The sequence below is a fragment of the Protopterus annectens genome, chromosome 4.part0 (genome assembly GCF_019279795.1).
Source record: "Protopterus annectens isolate FY-2018-M chromosome 4.part0, PAN1.0, whole genome shotgun sequence".
Classification (NCBI taxonomy): domain Eukaryota; kingdom Metazoa; phylum Chordata; order Ceratodontiformes; family Protopteridae; genus Protopterus; species Protopterus annectens.
In genome coordinates this window covers 1,215,764,986-1,215,778,481 of record NC_056733.1, presented here as the reverse complement: position 1 = coordinate 1,215,778,481, position 13,496 = coordinate 1,215,764,986, and positions in this window count along the sequence as shown.

The following is a 13,496-nucleotide window of genomic DNA, read 5'->3' as shown; positions in this document are numbered from 1 at the left end:
TTTGACTATCTGCAAACTTGCATCATCAGTTGATTGCCTGCTTTTCAACTACATAACCTCTTAATTTTGTTATATATTTCTGTAGTTTCTCAGTACATTCCTGCTAGCCTGGCTTAGCATTTTGGGTCAGCTTGGAATTATCCAGAATAGAGTTTAACATGGTGGGCATGTCTGCCAGTGTGGCCTTGATCTCATCTCTATCTACTATGCTAGGTTTGTGGTTAGGGCAGCCAACACCACAAAAGGGACCATAAATTTACTGCAAAGTGCTCATCTTGACTATTTTCAAATCAGAAATTAGCACGAGTAGAAATCCTTAATATTTTTAGTAAAAGAAATGCTTATTTAATACATTTCCGGCATCACAAAACTTTCTGTTTTATGAGTCACTGAGTGTATTTCACTGATTATGCCACTTTCTTGTGTGGCATGCAGCAGCATTGCCCCACCATCCTATTAGACACTATTCTTATAATTATGCACATATCTGTGTTTTATACATTCTTACTGACAAGTATTATTATTGAATGATCCTCAATACAGAGAAATGTATTTTGTGAGTACTCAGTGTTTTTGTTAAAGTGTTTTTCAAGGATCTGAAACCGACCTTATTTGAACCAATGTTTTTATGGTGTAAAGCTGCAAGGAAGAAGAGATAGAGAGAAACATTACTTCCAATTTCTAATACATCTAAATAAGTGGAAGGCTATAAAAAGTTTACTTTCTACCTTTAGATTATTTTTTGTATCACCATATATTTGACTAAGTACATCACACTAGTTCCAGTGGCATTTTGCAGAGGCGACCCAGTCTGATAATGATACAGCCTACAAGATATTTGTCCTGGAGATCAAGGAATTCTATAGTGTTTTTCTGACCAACTTTGCTGCAAAGCCATGGTGAGCACTTCTTGAAATGGAGATCTTTAGTGAGTCTGTTAAAATAAATATGGGGTCTTTGATGTCACCCTCTTGTCATTTCAGATAAATCTGAAGATGATCCTCCAGATTTAATAAACTCCATGTAAGAATAGCATTATTCCTACCCTGAGTGAATGGTGTCCGTGTCTGCATCTCCCTCTCGGCAGCGTGTCATGCATATTAATGAAGGCGTGCTGCTGAGAGGGAGCCATGTATACGGATACTGAATTGAGTGCTAGGGGATGTGTTACAGTGCTTGCACTCTCAAAGTGCTGTACAGCATGAAAACAATAAAGAAAGTGTCCTCAGACAGTTATTTAATAATATCAAGTGTAATGTCACATGGGGGATGCATTACAGTATCCGTAACACACTTCCTGCAATGTCAAATTGCTGTATGGAACAAAAACAATAAAGAAAGTGTCCTCAGACACTTACGTAATAATTTTAACTGTAATGTCATGTAGGGGGTGTGTTACAGTATCTGCAAAACACCCCCTGCACTGTCAAAGTGTCGTACAGCACTAAAAGAGTAAGAAAGTGTCCTTGGACACCTATTTAATAATTTTTCTGAAATGTCACATAGGGAGTGTGTTACAATGTCCATAACACACCCCCTGTTCTGTCAGAGTGCCATACGGCATGGAAATTAAATGTTCCAATGTGATTTTTTCCCTTTCATGTATTTTTTTTCTTTTTTTTTCCCCAAGTTTAAGCTGTGCTAAGTGGGTTTGCGCTGCGTGTTGCTCAGCAGTGCTTAAATGTATTGAGAAGCTATATAGAAATGTATATCTGAAATCTTCACAGCTAAGTGGATAGAGTCATGGCTTCATGTGCAGTATGTGTAAAGTTCAAATACCAAAACAGACCATTCAGCTTTTACATGGGAAAGCATTTTTATATTCATTTTTTATTTTATTTATTTATGTAGTTATTGATATTTGTTAACTAGGGTAGTGGAGCTGGTCTAGAATCCCAGTGTCAGTGGAGATATGAGGTGAAAACCCCCATTTAATCACAAGTGACTGCTACTGTACAGTCACAGCCCATGGTAACATAATGGAAGCACATAGGGGAGGTCATGTAAAGTAAAATACATACACTTAATAATAATGTATCAATAGTGAGTAATTAATATCAATATTTTAATTTTATTAATTAAAAATCTTGTTTGCCCTTAGCTAAGTTTTGCTAAGCACTGCTAAGCCAAGCTAAACAATGCTTAAACAGGACCAGTTTTAGCAATGCATCGCAATGCTTAGCTCTGCTTAACTGGTTTGAGCATTGCTAATAAGTCCCACTTGTAAGCACTGCTCAGCTCAGCGGGTTTGCGTGGTGCTAAGCAGAGCTAAGCATTTTCAAAACAGCCAATCATGGCAAAGGGTGGGAAAACAGCCTTATTTAAACTGTACAGGAGGGAATACAGCCAGAACCTGTTGGAGTTTGACCACTGCAGGAGCTATGGCGTGAGTTGGAGAGAGAGTGTCCTTTTGGGCACAGCGCTGGGACATGTTGGAGTCCAGGGTCATTGTTGGACTCCTAGTAAAATACCATGACACCAGATTGCTGCAGGGCCAGTAAAAGGGCTGTGAATACAAGTCTCAGGCCTGGGACCATCTGACACGTGATCTCACCAATGCCACTGGAATCCCCCACACTGGTGAGCAGGTGTGCCACCATTATGATGACCTGAAGTGGAGAAAGGGGGCATCTTGGCTCAATGGACCCAAGATGCTTGGGACGGGAATGCCCCAGAAGTTTGTAAGTATAGGAGCCAGTGCTTTACTAAATTCTAGAATGAATATGTGATAGACGGGTATGCATAATGGTGTGTTTTCCCCTCACAGGATGTCTGACAAAGATGCACTGACAGTGTGGTGAGTACAGATCTATCTTGTAATATCTAGTACAATAAATAAGAAAGAGGACATTATTTACTGCCAGTAGGTATATTGTGTACTACAAAAAATGTGTTTTTAGACCCACATTGATATAACTGAGTAATGCCAGGTACAGTGCACTACAGATGAAGGCATCAAACACGCTACTATTGATTAAATAAAGCTAATAATGTAGTAAAAGTGTGTAGGAATGACATAAGCATATAATGTAATAATACTTATAATACATATATATATTTTTTGAATAATAATTTTTCAGGGATATTTATGTTTTGTATGTATACATAGTTAATACATATTTTTATGTTTATGTTTCTTATTTTTGATGTTTAAGTGTGTATTGTATATACCTTTAAATTTGGGCTAGGTGACTAGTATGTTCTGGTTTTGATTGGTCAATTTAAAATATGGTGTTACTATATTAGCAGTTGTTCTGCTAATATAAAAAATTGTTACATTGATAAAGGTCATTGAGACCAAAGCTGATTTGTATTAAATGCAGGTTTCTCTACCATGCTGGCTATTTTTGTGGTTTTATTTGTTCTCTAGTGCCATGCAGTTGTTGTCCGTGTGTGGGGTCCTTGCTGTAGTTCCTGATTTCTCGTTCTCTCACTGGTGGCGTTTGAGGAACCTGTTTTCCTTGTCGGTTGTATCCAGACTTGGAGGCTTGATTGGAGCACCTTTTGGAGTGGAATTTTTTATCGCCAGAGACTTTGTTATTTGGATCTAGTTATCTAGCCGTTTTTTTATCTTTTCCATATTGGGTTGGCTGGATTTATGTTGGTGTTTTGCCTGACATGACTTTGAAGGAGGTGTTCGTCATCGTGGTTGAATGGGCAGGCCATTGGGATAAGCAGATTTCAGGCATTTGACTGTGGTCGTTTGTACCATTTTTTGTATGGGGGATTGAGTTTCAACTGTATCGGGGCTTTTGTACATGCAGCATATATTTTGAAGCCTCTTGGTTTAAAACCTATAGGTCTCTCATGAAAAGTGGTTGAGGTGTATACCCTGTTTTTGGCTTCGGATCCATTTCTGTGACATCATTAGTTTGGGACTGTATTGGTGTTTTTCGAACCGAAATATGCAATTATTGACTTGATTTATATTTCATCGTATGGTTTGGATCAAGTTTACATATGTTTATGAAGCAAGCAGTACTTCAAAATTAAAAACTGAGATGAAGAGTGAACTTGAAGGATTGGATCAGGACAGTTTGGGCCATTTTTTATACAAGGGACTGAGTCTTAATGGTATGGTGGTTTTACATACGGAATGTATATTTTCTCCATATTGGTGCCATTCTTACATATAAGTTAATTTTTTGGTTTGAGTGGCATAACTGTACATCAAAATTTTGGTTCCATTTTTTACATCTGATATTTGGGACTTTACTAATGATGTCAGTGTTTCAATACAAGCAATATATGTCATGATTTTGACTGTTTAGTCTAATTAAAATATATGGCCTAACATAATGACTTTGAACTAAGCTGTTAACGAAGTGCTAATTTTCGTCTATGTGGGAATTTGAAAAATGACTGGGGTTTGTTTACTTTATAACTTCAGTGTGTAATGTTTTTGCTCTTAAGTTATTCATGGTTATGAATGACTATTACTATATTGGCTGTTTGACCCTTTTTTGATTTCTGTATGGAAACCAGTTAAGTTACTTGTTGATATCGATATAAATTGTATGTCTATTATGTCAATTTTGGGCCAACCAATGTGGATGAAAATTTGAGTATTTTCTATAGAGATTAAAGGGCCTATGATTGTTTGTGGGCTATGTATGTTATTCATCCCATTTTTTATGGTCTAATGGGTTTTGCCTTTTATTAGTTACTGTTTATTGTATCTGAAAATTCAGGTTAGGCTAACTCAGATAGCTTTCATCAATAGTTTTTTGGCATCTACAGTTATTTGAGTGTGCCAAGATGGATTTAATTACTATTCTTAAAGGGTTATCTCAGGATAGAAATGATATTGACATATTTACATGTTCTACTACTAGTCAAACAGATAATGGGGTAACAACAAACACACAGAGTGAATGCCGTGCCCAATTTGATAACATTTTTAAGAAAATGAATGGGCTAAGATCTAGTGTTTGGCATAGTAGATTGTTTTCTGCATATATTAATAGGGGTACTATGCCGAGAGGTTTGAGGATTAGGTTGAAACCTCTAGTGGGACACCCAGATGCTAAACTATTGGAAGTCTGGGCAAAAATATAACAAAGTTCTACTATGGAATTTGTTAGGACCCTATATACTTTCCATGAACAAAGGATTGAAACATTGAACTTGGAAGTGTTAAGAATGTGTCAGGATGCCAAAAAATGGGAAGACAAACCAGAATATAAAGAATGTTTGAGCAAACTAAGTAGTGACTTGTTAACTGTAGAAAACGAGCTCAAATATGGGAAAATCAATAAATTCTAGAGAGATTTATTTGACTATAGTTCTGGGCACCCCTTTGAACAATCTAAGAATGTCAAATTTTTCAAAAATAAGGATCAGGCATTTAGACCAAAAAGGAAAAGGAAATCCATCCTCAAGAAGTCCCTTGGGGATGGTTCAGGTGAAGATTTGTCTTCATGTACTGACAATGAAAATGGAGCTCCTCAGACGTTACCAGTCCCTAAACATAGTATGGTAGAACAGATGGGCCACCATGTTCAGAAAACCCCTTTAGGGGCAATAGGAAATGTGGGGGTAGGAAACACAAATGTAGGGGTCAGTTTAGAGACAATGCTACAATTGTTAGAACCAAAAATGAAACCATTAATGTGATAAATATATCTTCAGTAATTCTGTCAAAGGATGATTATAAAGTTCTCAATAAAGGTTTAATCTATATTCCTACATTTTATGTACCTGAATATGATTTTGTACAAGATGTACAGTCTTTCTGTCGACTTTTGAATTTAAAGATTTTCTTTGGGGACCAGGAAGATCAGCATTTACCAGATGAGGGTAGTTTTAAATTTCATGCTTTTAAATTTGTTCCACCAATGAATAAATATGTTGACACTTTTCAAAGATGTGTACTTTGTGAGCTTCATTTTGCAAGCAATAATGGGTATGGTTTGTTGCCAGATAATCTTGATAAGTGTGAAAAAGAGGCCTTCTTAAAACATAAAAACAGGAAGGATTTGGTGATAGTTCAAGCAGATAAGGGAGGGTCTATAGTGGTGATGAATTGGTCGGATTATGAGAAGGAGGGTACCAGACAACTCAATGATGCTAGGTTTTATACTCCTTTATTTATTGACCCTAGCTCTAAATTTAAGGCTGAGATTGATGAGTTTTTGGAACATGCCTATAATGAATGTATCAGTGATGAACAAACCCTCCACCACCTTAAAGTTACCGAACCTTCATTACCCTACCTTTATATTCTTCCCAAGGTGCACAAGAGCCTTGACAATCTTCCGGGAAGACCCATTGTGTCAGGTCATGTGTCACTTACCTTACCAGATCTTTGAAACCCTTGTTAAAGGGTGTAAGGGCCAGAATAAAAGACACAACGGAATTTCTTAACCTCATAGACAATTCCAAATTGGAGGATGGCTGGCTCTTGTGCACCTTGGATGTGACATGGCTTTACACCAGTATCCCACATTGGGCCGGAAGTACGGCGTTGGAATTATGGCTTTCAGAACGTAATTTGTATAGTGTTGCTTTCAATGTTTTTTTGTTAGGATTGGTGGAACATGTTTTGACAAAAAATGTTTTCCTTTTCAATGGTCAATATTATTTACAGAATAGGAGAACCAGTATGGGGGCAGCTTTTGCCCCCATATATGCGGATCTCTTTATGGGATTTTTGGAACATCAAGTTATATATGACAGGAGTCATAACATATACATGGATGAGATTGATATTTGGCGTAGGTACCTGAATGACTGCTGGTTGATTTGGAAATCTGATATGGCTTATTTGATCAAATTTGATGGTTATCTAAATGAAAACAAGTGGGGGATTCTGTTCACTGTGCAGGCCAATAAGACATCTATATCCTTTTTGGATGTGTTGGTCACTAAGCAATCAGATGGTACTTTGGCCAGCACAGTGTATAGAAAGCCTCTTTGTTCAAATTCATTATTACATGCCTCCAGCTGTCATCCAGGTCATATTACAAGAAATATCCCTAAATCTCAATTTGTGAGAAATAAGAGTATCTGTTCTAGAACATCTGATCTTGACTCATGTAATACAGACCTCACCAAAAGATTTTTGGAACATGGATATTCGGAGAGTCATTTATCTCAGATCAAACATCTTGTGGAAAGGATGCCCAGACAGCAATTATTGACCTATGGTGGGTCTAAGTCTGGATGCAATTCCAAGATTAGATTCATTACCACATTCGGTAAGAATAGCAAATCTTTGATTGGGGTCATAAATAAGTATTGGGATATAATACTTGCTGAAGAACATTTGGCGACTATATTAGAGGATAGATGCAGGTTCTCTTATAGAAAGGGCATTACTTTAGGCGGACATTTTAGTAATTTCAAAAGACATGCATCCATCCAAGTGTATGATAAAATACAAAGGACCATTGGGGGTGCCAAGTCATATGGATGTTATCCATGTGAAAATTGTACCTTCTGTAGGTATGTACTTAAAACCAAAGAATTTTCAAGTAAGAATACATCCAAGGTTTTTGAAATTTGTACATTATCTAATTGTAGTAGTTGATGGGTGATTTACCATACTGAATGTCAATGTTCAGCTTTTTATATTGGCCAAACATCCAGGCCTTTTAAACTTAGAATTTCTGAGCATTTGAGTAATATACGTAACAAGATTATCACCAACGCATTGTACAAACATGTTCTAGCTCACAAAACAGCTAGATTTTCCTTTACAATTAGTGACAGAATTGTTGGTTTCAATTTTTCCAAAAATAAATGGCATGACATTCTTAATAAAAAAGAAAAATCTTGGATTGTAAATCTGGGTGGTCTTTTTCCCCCAGGCCTAAATGACCATTTGTAAACATTTATCTAGATTTATTTATATGATATATATCACTATTCAAACAGTCACTCAAGGCACACCTCACACAGTCCTGGCTATGTCCTTGCATCACTTAGATATTCTCCTCTTCTCCCCACTCTCACGGTCCCCTTTTCTTCACTCACTTCTATCCCTACAATATTGTACTAAAAATACTCTAATGCAACAACTTCTACACAACCATTATGTATTCTGTATATTATGTTCTTATGAGTTATCTCCTTCATTGCATAAGTTGATAGTGAGCATTTTTCTCTCCCAAACACTCCCACCCAAAGCTAACTATTAGTAAACCATGCTAGCATTAGCTTGCATAGAACAAACTACTGTATATACCTGTATGACTGCACTGTATCATATATACTTTGTTATATATTTTTATTGTATTGTATTGCATTGTATTACATTGTATTATATGTACTTTTGTTTTCTATATATCAACCATTGTACTTGTTAGATGTGGAGCTTTTCTCCCCGGGCCTCCGCTGTAAATGGACCTCGCTCCAGTCGGACATTCCCGGTAATCAAATGTAAATAAATAAATATATATATATATATATATAATATATATGTTTTATGTATATGTTTCTCTTATTTTTGATGTTTACATGTGTATTTAAATTTGGGCTAGGTGACTAGTATGTTCTGGTTTTGATTGGTCAATTTAAAATATGATGTTACTATATTAGCAGTTGTTCTGCTAATATAAAAAATTGTTACATTGATAAAGGTCATTGAGACCGAAACTGGTTTGTATTAAATGCAGGTTTCTCTACCATGCTGGCTATTTTTGTGGTTTTATTTGTTCTCTAGTGCCATGCAGTTGCCGTCCGTGCGAGGGGTCCTTGTTGTAGTTCGTGAGTACAGCTCTATCTTGTAATATCTAGTACAATAAATAAGAAAGAGGACATTGTTTACTGCCAGTAGGTATACACCGTGTACTGAGTGTACTACAAAAAATGTGTTTTTAGACCCACATTGATATAACTGAGTAATGCCAGGTACAGTGCACTACAGATGAAGGCATCAAACAAGCTACTATTGATTAAATAAAGCTAATACTGTAGTAAAAGTGTGTAGGCATGACATAAGTATATACTGTAATAATACTTATAATGTTGTAATAAAGTGCACCATAACTGAAACTGTGAAAGTAAGAAATGACAGTCATTCATCATGTACAGGATATGCAGTACAGATGCAGTCAGATTTTTGAATGTAATAAAGCACTGTGTCATGTCACCCTGAATCAAGTTTTACCCTCCAAGTGTTGTGTTTTTTCTGGACTGTTAAATACATTCAATTGTGCAGGTGCCTCACAGCAAATATGGCTATGACACCATGAAGTGACTGAAGTTTGGCTAATAAAGAACTGTTATGCTGAAGTGTAGATGTAGAGCTATACAACAAAACAGAATGCGATATGATATATGCTCTGCAGTAAGATCTGGACCTTCAATAGTAATGTATTATAGTGTTTTTCCCTCAGGATTGTCTTGTGTTAACCTTTTGCATTTCAGCTATATGCATTCCTGAACTTACGTACTCTGATGCAGGCAAGTATGAGACTGTAATAGGTGTAGAGTGCAAATATACCATCTGCAACTGTCTATGGGTCAGGTAGGCAACCCAGCACCCTGATATGGTCTGTACAGATCACACATATTCCCATCCACTAGGGGTTAAATGTGTATGCCTGAATTACAGCTATTATTACACACTTGCCCTACTATCCTCGTTATGCATGAATGCCATGAATGTATGTTCAACTGTCACCACAGTCTTCTGTGACACTCTACCTATATTAGCAGGTCAGACTTTGTAACCAGGTGAACTTAAGGGACAAATCAGTAAACCAGCAGACAGCAGTGGCCCAGTAGCTCAGTGTGATAAGAAGTACATATGTTGTTCATTTTTCCACACACAGACCACAGTTAGAATCCAGGCACCAGTACTAGGATGTATTTACAGTAACAGACATGATTATTTGTACAAACTGTCATGTACCGTTAACAGATATTTTCTTCCTGTATAAAGGGTATACTAATAAACTGTATCCACATGTACTAGTGTGCAAACAGCAGTGCTCAGCAAGTCAAAAAGACTCCATTAAATAAAACTTCAGGCAGTACATTAGTATTTCAACTGAATTAGACAAAGTAAATGTTCTACTGCTGGTACGGCTGTATGCCTAGTGCATCTGTGAATGTGTGTTGGTAGTCCAACCCCATGCTTACAAATGACAGCAAGATAGGTATATACACCTTGCACTGTGACTGATGCATGTCTCTCAGGTGTCACACTGTCACGGATAGTGATCACTGTTGCCATTAAACTTGGACACAGATATAACTCCATTCAAAGTATGCCACTAGCAAACTCACATAACATTAGTGCAGGGTACATCTTGTTAGTCATATATGTTACCCTGACAAGTACGAGTCCCTTGTAGTTAGGTACCTATAGTTCTCACAGCTTGGCCCATACCATCCCATGTGGACAGCTTGAGAGGTATATACATGCTACAGAACCTATAGAGCACATGTAGATGTAAAGTAAAGGCATACCTGTAGTGTATTGAGCAGCACTGTTGTGATACATATAGCCTATACAGTTGTTAATGAATGTTTTTCTCTCCCCACCCCTTATCTGCATCACAAATCATTATTCTTATACTACGGGTATGGTTTCATCTACACATATGTTGTTATCATAAACTAATGTTGGGCCTTGTGTTATTTTATTGGTTATATATTTAAATGGTTGCATACTAACATACCATGTTGAAATTCCACCATTGTTGGTCTTTTGCCAAAACTGTTACTGGCATGTTGTTACAATAATGACTGTTATTCCATTTATGCCTGTGTTCTGTATGCAATGCAATTCTATTGTTCTGGGTGAAATGGAACATCCATGCATGCTGTTATAACTAACATTGAAATGTTTTGCTCATGACTAACCAATACTGTTTGACAAACCTCAACACTATAACACGTTTGGGAAGGCCGTTCCTGGCAGATCCACCTGTCCTCCTCATCTGGCCATGGCTTGTCTCAGCACGTCTGGGACCCAACATGCAGCTGCCTCTTCCACTGGTCCTGCACCACCCTTGGGTGGAACCACCTCAGGGGACAGGGCTCATCCCCCCTCTGGGCACGAGTACAGAGAGGACCCTGTCACCCAAAACCAGTTTCTAAGGTTGGTGCGCAAGGCCATCAAGTGAGACTTGAATGTCTGCCTGCGCCAGGTAGAAGGCAGACTGGTGCACCTCAAGGGGAAACCTGGCCATGGCGTCCAGCCCCCTGCACAGTCACTTTCTGGGCTGTGAAGGGGCAGTAGTGACTTACCATGGTTGGGTACCTCAGTCCCACACTTTCCATCTGGGTGCACATGGTCCTCTGATTCCCAACAACCCTCCCTATCCAAGGTGTTTACCCCCCCTCATGTGTCATATACTGCCCCTGTCTGCTGTCTTGTCTGAGTGCCTGCAAATGCAAACTCTCCTACCCAACATACCTCCCCAAACGTACATACAACCCTTCTCCAACAGTCCACTAGCTCCTTAAAAAAAAAAAAAAAAAGTCAGGCACCTGTCCTGCAAAAAAAAAAATTACGTCCCATACATAGCTCTCCATTTTGCCCTCATGTACACTGGCATCAGTCAATTATCACAGCAATTAATCAACAAAGTTATGTTGTCCACACCCCTCCCTGTGGGATGTGAGGATCTGAATTCCAAATTGTCCACAACATGCACAGCTGTTGCTCTAGAAGAAATGGATGGCTCTGGTCATTTCCTACACCCTTCCTGCACATCCCTACCTGCCTTTGATATTGTTTTTCCCTCAGCTTGCTCACATTTCACCACTTTCATATCACCCCTTTTTTTCTTTCTTTTGTTTTTTTGGAAATAACATGGGCTTAAGAAGGAGTAAGCGCTGCTTGGCATCTCAGCGCATCATGCAAACCCACTTAAAACTGCTTTAATCACCCTATCTGATCCAGACACTGTTCTGCCCAGCAACAAAATAACCAGCGCTGGTAAGTCTCAAACTCAGGACAATGTACACCACAGTCAGAGCAGCACACCACTACATATCAGCTCTGGGGAGCTCATGATGCTTTTGTAAATATATCATGCACTACAGTGATGTAACATTTGGGAAAAAAAGAAACCACTGCCAAGTATTGAACCCAGAACCATCTGAACTACAGTCAGAGCACCACACCTATGCCAAATTAGCTCTGGGAAGTTACAGATGTTTTTGTAAATATATCATGCACTACAGTGATCTAACTTTAGGGAAAAAAGGCACCACTGCCAAATATTGGACCCAAAACCATCTGAATTACAGTTAGAGCAACATACCAGTAGGCCAGCTGACCTCTGGAGTACAACAACTGTTTTTATAAACATATCCTGATTACCAGTCACACACTATTCCTATACATATTGGGCCAAATCACAGTGTACTTGGGCCTCTGACGCAGAGACAGAACCAGTACACAGTCACATAAATGCTGCTGGATGTATGGGAGGCCTACAATATCAGGTAGAACTGACAACTGCACAGACTGTTGCTGAATATCCACAGTTGTGCCCCCTATTTATGGCAGGGTTGTCATAAAACCTAATCTGTGTGCTGACATACTGTCAAGGCAGTGAAGACTGGGGTTACAAAATCATGATAGACAGCTCAGTGTCACACGTCATACCCATCAGAACATACATGTTCATGCTACTCCTGTGTTACACACTGTATGCATGCACATATGTCTTACAAATACACCTGCCATAATAATGACTTGGTAGCTCTGTTACATTTATAGCATCTGTCACATCTGGACACCCTCAATCCTGGCCCACAGCCTAGTCTGTGGTATGACATCTACATGCATGTCAATACAACATAAGAATAATGGAACCTTGCAATGTCCAGCAAAACTCCTACCGCAGTCACTGCCACCCACAGTAGCACATTAAAGGCCTGCAGGGTGGGACACATTTCACAATTATGAATATGTGTACTAAATGTTGCATACCACTCTCTGGATGGCACTATAATGTAACATATAAAGCACAGGCACATGCCTCACCTGGACTGTTGTGGGTACCCTCAACCAGTCCATGGTGTGACACAACAGCTGGCACCGCATCCTCACTGACAGTAACAGCTTGCTCTCCCCCAATGTCTTCACAATCCCTAGTCCGACTCCTGGCCAGAATGCAGCAGCTGCAGCCTGCTACATGGCAGCAATATGCCCGGCTACCTGGTACAGACCTAACATTGCTCCCAAACACCTAGAGCAGGGTATCCACACAATAGCCAAACATAAAGGGCTGGGGGGGACATTGAGGTTTTAAGGGACATGTGTCACAGTCTCCCCCTACAAACATACACAGCTGATAGACCAGCATCAGCTGTAGCAGCATGCACAGTCAGATAGAAAAGGATGTGACACTCACATCTGCCTGTCTCCTCACTCACCCCAAAACACATTTACACAGTACACTGCTACAGAATGTGAAAGTCTGTTAACAATGGCCAGACATACCATGCAAAACTGTGGACACAACACATCAATCCAAACAGTGGACAGTAATTCCACTTACCCTCTGTGATGCTGTAGCTCCCACTAC